This window comes from Phocoena sinus, chromosome 1 (genome assembly GCF_008692025.1).
Source record: "Phocoena sinus isolate mPhoSin1 chromosome 1, mPhoSin1.pri, whole genome shotgun sequence".
NCBI classification, from domain to species: domain Eukaryota; kingdom Metazoa; phylum Chordata; class Mammalia; order Artiodactyla; family Phocoenidae; genus Phocoena; species Phocoena sinus.
The window spans coordinates 88,293,738-88,302,561 of NC_045763.1; the positions used below are offsets into that span (position 1 = coordinate 88,293,738).

Consider the following 8,824-nt stretch of genomic DNA (forward strand, 5'->3'; position numbering starts at 1 on the left):
ATGTCTACTTTGGAGAAATGTCTATTTAGGTCTTCTGCCATTTTTGGATTGGGTAGCTTATTTTTTGTGACATTGAGCTGCATGAGCTGCTTGTATATTTTGGAGATTAATCGTTTGTCAGTTGCTTCATTTGCAATATTTCCTCCCATTCTGTGGGTTGTCTTTTCATCTTGTTTATGGTTTCCTTTACTGTGCTAAAGCTTTTAAGTTTCATTAGGTCCCATTTGTTTATTTTTGTTTTTATTTCCATTTCTCTAGCAGGTGGATCAAAAAGGAACTTGCTGTGATTTAGGTCATAGAGTGTTCTGCCTATGTGTTCCTCTAAGAGTTTTATAGTGTCTGGCCTTACATTTAGGTCTTTAATCCATTTTGAGTTTGTTTTTGTGTATGGTGTTAGGAAGTGTTCTAGTTTCATGCTTTTACATGTGGCTGTCCAGTTTTCCCAGCACCATTAACTGAAGAGGCTGTCTTCTCTCTATTGTATATTCTTGCTTCCTTTGTCAAAGATAAGGTGACCAAGGTGCATGGGTTTATCTCTGGGCTTTCAATCCTGTTCCATTGATCTATATTTATGTTTTTGTGCCAGTACCATACTGTCTTGATTACAGTAGCTTTGTAGTATGGTCTGAAGTCAGGGAGCCTGATTCCTCCAGTTCCGTTTTTCTCTATCAAGATTGCATTGGCTATTCAGGGTCTTTGTGTTTCCATACAAATTGTAAAATTTTTGTTCTAGTTCTGAGAAAAATGTCATTGGTAGCTTGATAGGGATTGCATTGAATCTGTAGATTGCTTTCAGTATTACAGTCATTTTCACAGTGGTGTTTCTTCCAATCCAAGAACATGGTCTATCTTTCCACCTGTTTGTATTGTATTTAATTTCTTCCATCATTGTCTTATAGCTTTCTACATAGAGGCCTTTTGTCTCCTTAGGAAGGTTTATTCCTAGGTATTTTATTCTTTTTATTGCAATGGTAAATGGGAGTGTTTCCTTAATTTCTCTTTCAGATTTTTCATTGTTAATGTATAGGAATGCAAGCGATTTCTGTGAATTAATTTCACATCCTGCTACTTTACCAAATTCATTGATTAGCTCTAGTAGTTTTCTGGTAGCATCTTTAGGATTCTCTATGTATAGTATCATGTTATCTGCAAACAGTGACACTTTTACTTCTTCTTTCCTGATCTGGATTCCTCTTATCTCCTTTTCTTCTCTGATTGCCGTGGCTAAAACTTCCAAAATGATGTTGAATGATAGTGCTCAGAGTGGCTATCTTTGTCTTCTTCCTGATCTTAGAGGAAATGGTTTCAGTTTTTCACCATTAAGTATGATGTTGGCTGTGGGTTTGTCATAAATGGCCTTTATTATATTGAGGTACGTTCCCTTTATGTCCACTTTCTGGAGAGTTTTTTCATAAATGGGTGTTAAATTTTGTCAAAAGCTTTTTCTGCATCTATTGAGATGATCAGATGGTTTTTCTCCTCTAATTTGTTAACATGGTGTATCACATTGATTGATTTGTGTATATTGAAGAATCCCTGCATTTACTGGGAAAAATCCCACTTGATCATGGTGTATGATCCTTTAAATGTGCTGTTGGATTCTGTTTGCTCGTATTTTTTTGAGGATTTTTGCATCTATGTTCATCAGTGATATTGGCCTATAGTTTCCTTTTTTGTGACATCTTTGTCTGGTTTTGGTGTCAGGGTGATGATGGCCTCGTAGAATGAGTTTGGGAGTGTTCCTCTCTCTGCTATATTTTGGAAGACATTGAGGAGGGTAGGTCTTAGCTCTTCTCTAACTGTTTGATAGAATTCACCTGTGAAGCCATCTGGTCCTGAGCTTTTGTTTGTTGGAAGATTCTTGATCACAGTTTCAATTTCAGTGCTTGTGATTTTTCTCTTCATATTTCCTATTTCTTCCTGGTTCAGTCTTGGAAGGTTGTACTTTTCTAAGAATTTGTCCATTTCTTCCAGGTTGTCCATTTTATTGGCATATAGTTGCTTGTAGTAGTCTCTCATGATCCTATGTATTTCTTCAGTGTCAGTTGTTTCTTCTTTTTCATTTCTAATTCTATTAATTTGAGTCTTTTCCCTTTTTTTCTTGATGAGTCTGGCTAGTGGTTTAATCAATTTTGTTTATCTTCTCAAAGAACCAGCTTTTCATTTTTTTGATATTTGTTACTATTTCCTTCATTTCTTTTTCCTTTATTTCAGATCTGATCTTTATGATTTCTTTCCTTCTGCTAAGTTTGGGGATTTTTTTGTTCTTCTTTCTCTAATTGCTTTAAGTGTAAGGTTACGTTGTTTATTTGAGCTGTTTCTTGTTTCTTGAGGTAGGATTTTATTGTTATAAACTTCCCTCTTAGAACTGCTTTTGCTGCATCCCATAGGTTTTGGGTCATCGTGTTTTCATTGTCATTTGTTTCTAGGTATTTTTTTACTTTCTCTTTGATTTCTTCAGCATTCTCTTGGTTATTTAGTAACATATTGTTTAGCCTCCACGTGTTTGTATTTTTTACAATCTTTTTCCTGTAATTGATATCTAGTCTCATAACATTGCTGTCAGAAAAGATACTTGATATGATTTCAATAATTTTAAATTTACCAAGGCTTGATTTGTGACCCAAGATATGATCTATCCTGGAGAATGTTCCATGAGCACTTGAGAAGAAAGTGTGTTCTGTTGTTTCTGGATGGAAAGTCCTATAAATATCAATTAAGTCTATCTGGTCTAATGTGTCTATTACAGCTTGTGTTTCCTTCTTTATATTCATTTTGGATGACATGTCCATTGGGGAAAGTGGGGTGTTAAAGTCCCATACTATTATTGTTACTGCCGATTCCCCCTTTTATTGCTGTTAGCATTTGCCTTATGTATTGAGGTGCTCCTATGTTGAGTGCATAAATATTTACAATTGTTATGTCTTCTTCTTGGATTGATCCCTTGATCATTATGTAGTGTCCTTCTTTGTCTCTTGTAATAGCCTTTATTTTAAAGTCTGTTTTGTCTGATATGAGTATTGCTACTCCAGCTTTCTTTTGATTTCCATTTGCATGGAATATCTTTTTTCATCCCCTCACTTTCAGTCTGTATGTGTCCCTAGGACTGAAGTGGGTCTCTTGTAGACAGCATATATACAGGTCTTGTTTTTGTATCCATTCAGCCAGTCTGTGTCTTTTGGTTGGAACATTTAATCCATTTACATTCGAGGTAATTATCGATATGTATGTTCCTATTAGCATTTTCTTAAATGTTTGGGGTTTGTTATTATAGGTCTTTTCCTTCTCTTGTGTTTGCTGCCAAGAGAAGTTCCTTTAGTATTTGTTGTAAAGCTGGTTTGGAGGTGCTGAATTCTCTTAGTGTTTGCTTGTCTGTAAAGCTTTTAATTTCTCCATCGAATCTGAATGAGATCCTTCCTGGGTAGAGTAATCCTGGTTGTAGGTTTTTCCTTTTCATCACTTTAAATATGTCCTGCCACTCCCTTCTGGCTTGCAGAGTTTCTGCTGAAAGATCAACGGTTAACCATATGGGGTTTCCCTTGTATGTTATTTGTCACTTAGTGTTTAGATAAAGATCTCCGGGAGAGCTTTCACTGATTGATATTACATGGGGCTGGGAGGTCTCTGGTGGTCCAATGTCCTGTAGTTTGCCCTCCCTCCTCAGAGGCTCAATCCCAACATCTGGCTGAGTCAACAAGACCCTGCCGCAGGGCTCAGAATAAAAAGAAGAGAGAAAACAAACAAACAAACAGACTCTAGGACAAATGGGAAAAGCAAACCTAAACAGACAAAATCACACAAAGAAGCATACACATAGACACTCACAAAAAGGGGAAAAGGAAAAAAAAAAGAAGGAGAGCAACCAAACCAATAAACAAATCCACCAATGATAATAAGCACTAAAAACTGAACTAAGATAAACATGAGACCAGAAACAAATTAGATGCAGAAAGCAAATTCGAAGTCTACAGTTGGTTCCAAAGTCCACCCCCTCAATTTTGGGAACATTCATTGTCTATTCAGGTATTCATCAGATACAGGGTTTATCAAGTTGACTGTGGGGATTTAAGCTGCTGCTCCTGAGGCTACAAAGAGAAATTTCCCTGTCTCTTCATTTTCTCACAGCTCCTGGGGTTTAGCTTTGGTTTTGGTCATGCCTCTGTGTGTAGGCTACCCTCAGGGGTCTGTTCCCTGCCCAGACAGGAGTAGGTTAAAGCAGAAGCTGATTAGGGCTCTCTTGCTCACTCAGGCCAGGGAGAGGGAGGGGTACTGTAGTCATAATTGGAATGTGGGGTGAGCCTGCGGCAGCAGAGACCTGTATAACATTGCAACAGTCTGAGGCACGCTGTGTGTTCTCCCGAGGAAGTTGTCCCTGGATCACGGGACCCTGGCAGTGGCGTGCTGCACAGGCTCTTGGGGGGAGTCTGGGTAGTGATCTGTACTTGCACACAGGATTCTTGGTGGCTGCAGCAGCAGCTTTAGTGGTTCATGCCTGTCTCTGGTGTCAGAGCTGATAGCTTCAGCTTGTGTCCTTCTCTGGATCTCATTTTGGTGGTGCTCTGCCTTCTGTGGGCAGACGGAGAAGGAATCCCCTCTCCTCGTGCACCCTGAAACAATGGTCTCTTGCCTCTTAGGCAGGTCTAGACTTTTTCCCGGACTCCCTCCCAGCTAGCTGTTGCGCAGTAGCTCCCTTCAGGCTGTCTTCACACAGCCAACCCCAGTCCTCTCCCTGGGGTCTGACCTCCGAAGCCCAACCTCAGCTCCCAGCCCCCACCCGCCTCAGCAGGTGAGCTGACAAGTGTCTCAGGTTGGTGAGTGCTTATTGGCAATGATCCTCTGTGGCGGAATCTCTCTGCTTTGCCCTCTACATCCCTGTTGCTGCGCTCTCCTCCGTGGCTCTGAAGCTCCCCCCCCGCCCACTGCCCCTCCCCACCAGTGAAGGGGCTCCCTAGGAGGGGCCCTTTTCCTCTTTCACAGCTCCCTAGGAGGGGCTCCCTAGGAGGGGCTCCTTTTCCTCCTTCACACCTCCCTCCCAAAGGTACAGGTCCCATCCCTATTCTTTTGTCTCTATTTTTTTTCTTTTGCCCTATCCAGGTACATGGGGATTTTCTTGCCTTTTGGGAAGTCTGAGGTCTTCTGCCAGCGTTCAGTAGGTGTTCTGTAGGATTTGCTCCACATGTAGAGGTATTTTTGATGTATTTGTGGAGAGGTAGGTGATCTCCACGTCTTACTCCTCTGCCATCTTGAAGGTGTCTCCCTGTTTATTCTTCTAAAATAAAGTTTACATGGACACACCCTGAATTTTATTTATTTATTTATTGGTCAGCATAAATTTCCTTTAATAATTTCTCCATTTCCAGTAGGATTTCATTTTGAGGTTTAACATATGAATCCAGTGTAAAGTTCTACAGTTTTAGTAAATCTGGATTTCAAGTCGTTTAAGATGAAAATGGAAATGCAAAGTTTACTTAAGAAATTTAATTTTCTTCTTCTATAACGTCTAAGTCTTCATCTTCTTCATCGTCCTCTTCTGCTTGTTGATCCTTTCTTAGTCAACAAATAGTTACCTGTCCTGCTCCAGATAAACACTTAGCTGACAGTGATCTCTGAAGAGGTGACTTTGAATTTGCTCTGACGATATCTAAATGACATAAATAATCTGGTGGATACAGAGACTTTTGGAAAACCTCTAAATCTTCTTCATCAATCTGTTGTATATTTTGGTAGAAAGCAGTGTAGAACTCTAAAGCTTTGCTGTGAAATAACATTTCAATAATGATAAATTCTGAAAATATAGTCTTTATATCCATTATTTTCTGCTTTTCAAAATTGTCAATAGTTTCCTCCAAATGACGAGTTGTTCAGGTAGCATCCCTTGTAACTCTTTGTAGTTCAGTTTCTGCCTGTGAAATAACATATCAGTCAGATAGGTTTCTCTGACATATTCTTTCTGAGTTAACTGTTGAAAAGCTTCTTGATTCCTTGGTGTTAATGTTACTTTGAGGTCATCTCATTTCATTTCTACAATGGTTCCATAAGCTTTCAAATGTTCAACTACTTTGGCTTCAAGTCTTTCAACGTCTGCTTGTCAATAATCCTGAAGTTTGGTAAACTCGTCAGCAAAGTTTTTCAGGCCCTGCTTTAAATTTGGGGTCTCTGTAGAGACATACACATTGATTTCATTCACCAGGAGCTCTGCTTTGTATCCCAGTCTGGCAGTTTTCTGCACATAAGCAGCAAAGATTTAGCACAGCTCTCCAAAATACTTCTCCACATTTGTGACAGCATCTTACAATTGAGCATCCTGGTGCTGCAAGCTGCATTTCAACATCTTGCCTCACACGCAGCCAGAGACTGCAGGCTGGGGCCCAAAGACAGGGGCTCCGAGGCACCCAGGCCCATCCTGGATTTTAAAAAGAAATACATGTAAAATAAGTAATTTCTAGATTTACCTTTATAGTCTATTGAAAAGGGCTTTAACTTGGCAGTGCAAAACAAATTTAATACACAGCACTTTAACGAATATCACTACTCAAGAACAGTATGAAAAATATTAATTTTAAAAAGATAAAGTGTAAAATATTTCCTGAAAGCAATACCCATTAAACAACAACAACAGTTCAGGTCAAAGACATCTTTTTTTTTCTTTATGTATGGGTTATTTCACAGAGGAATAGTTGAGACTCCGTGATTGTATGTGATTGTATGAACATTGTGGTTGCTTATTCAGTACTCAGAATGCTGAGACTTACTGGTTGTTGTTTAGGATCAGAATGAATACACTTAGGAATATCCACTTCCAACTAAGATGGAGTAGCTGGGAACAGAATTATCACTGAACCTGAAAAATAAAAAATGCAGATGGACAAAATATATGGAATAAAGGTTATCAGGGCACTAGCATCAGTGAATGTAGGACAGTGATGCCTGAAAGATGGGGAGAAATGCTGTGTGCCTTATGAATTTCCCTAGATTTCTGTGTTGAGAGGATTTCCAGGCCGTAGAGTATGAAGGCAGAACTGAGGCAGAGTCTGGCCAACACCCTGAGTTGAAGAGACAAAGCTGAGAGTTTGAGGACAAAAAGCTGCCTGGAGTTTACCTCCCCAAAGTGCTGCAGAGGAGAGAGCTGCACAGAAAGAGGACACAAAGATCTAGCCAGTCCCTTTATTTCTTTAGCAGAGTGCTAATGAGTGAATGGGAGTGAGGAAACTACCCAAGGCCAGGGAAAGAACCCCCCGAACAGGTTAAGGTGACAGTGCATGGCAGCCTTTCTTCTCTCCAGCCAGACTCGAAAACTTCATGATTCGTAGGGCATCAGGTGGAGCTCACTGAAGTGTCTTCATCAATCATAGGAAATAATTGGTCTAAAACACTTCTCCAGTCTTGCCTAATAAATCTTAAAAGCAAGAACAAACAGTATCCAAGTAAATTAACTGTGACCCAGAACAAAGCTCAAGAATATTTATGACAATACAAAAATATCCAGCATCTAGCAAAGTGAAGTTCACAATGCTGGAATTCAATAAAAAATGATTAAACAGACAAAGTAATAGAAAAATATGACTCATAATGACAGGAAAAAATCAATCAAAAGCCAGAGCTGACATAGATGTTAGAATTAGCAAATAAAAACATTAAATAGTTATCATAACCCTATTCTTTATGTTCAAAATTTAAGTATAGACATGGAAGACATAAAAAGAGACAAAAATTGCATTTCTATAAATGTAAACTAAAATGTTTGACTTGAGTAATACACTAGATGGGATTTGTGAAAATTTAACACTCCAGATGTAAAAATTAGCAAGCATGAAGACTTGGGAATAGACATTATTAAGATGATACACAGAAATAAAGGAGAATTTTTTTAAATGAATAGATAATCAGTGAGATATGGAACAATTTCAAGTGTCTAATATGCTTGTAATCAGAGTTCTCAAAGACAGAGGATAGGGACTGGAAAAAATATTTGAAAAAGTAAAGACTGAAAAAATTCCAAATTTGATGAAATCTATGAATCCACATATCAACAATATCAATGAATCCCAAGTACAAGAAACAAGAAGAAAACTATATTTCACATAATAATCTATTACCATAATAATGGTAATGGTATTATGGTAAAGAGAAAAAATTTTAAATCATGCATATGATGAAGAACTTATATCCAGAATATATAAAAACCTCCCAAAACTCAATAAAAAGAGAACAACTCATTTTTTTTAAAAAGTGGGCAAAAGATTTGAATAGACCCAAACAGATATGCTATTGTGGCAAATAAGCAAATGAAACAATACACAGCATGACTTGTCATTAAAGAAATGCAAATTAAAACTGTAATGAGATACCACCACGCATCTATTAGGATGGCTAAATTTAAAAAGACAGAGCATCCTAAGTGCTGACAATTCCCGGGATGTAGAGTAACTGGAGCCCTCATATAATACTGAAGAGAATAGTACAGCTATCAACACTCTGGGAAAGAGTTTGGCAGTTTCTTAAAACGTTACACACACCCATACCATGTGATCTAGACAGTCCACTCTAGGTGGAGGGAAATAAAAGTCTATGTCCATGCAAAGACTTGTAGAGGACTCTTCAAAAAAACGTCATGTTTAATTGCCAAAACCTCTAAACAAATAAAAAAAGTGAATTGATAAACTTGTATCTTATACATGTTTCTAATATAATTTTACATACATAGTATTTTTATATAATAAATATTTATACAATAAAATGAACATAATTTTATACATGTATGCAATATAATTATTCTATACAAAAACTTATATAATGGAATTCTGTTAGGCAATAAAGATGAATG

The 8,824-nt window shown here is 38.0% G+C and overlaps 1 pseudogene; it reads right to left on the minus strand.

Annotated features, from left to right (window-relative positions):
• Positions 1 to 5,477: 5,477 nt before the first annotated feature.
• On the minus strand, positions 5,478 to 6,331 carry LOC116743549 (annotated as a pseudogene).
• Positions 6,332 to 8,824: the final 2,493 nt, after the last annotated feature.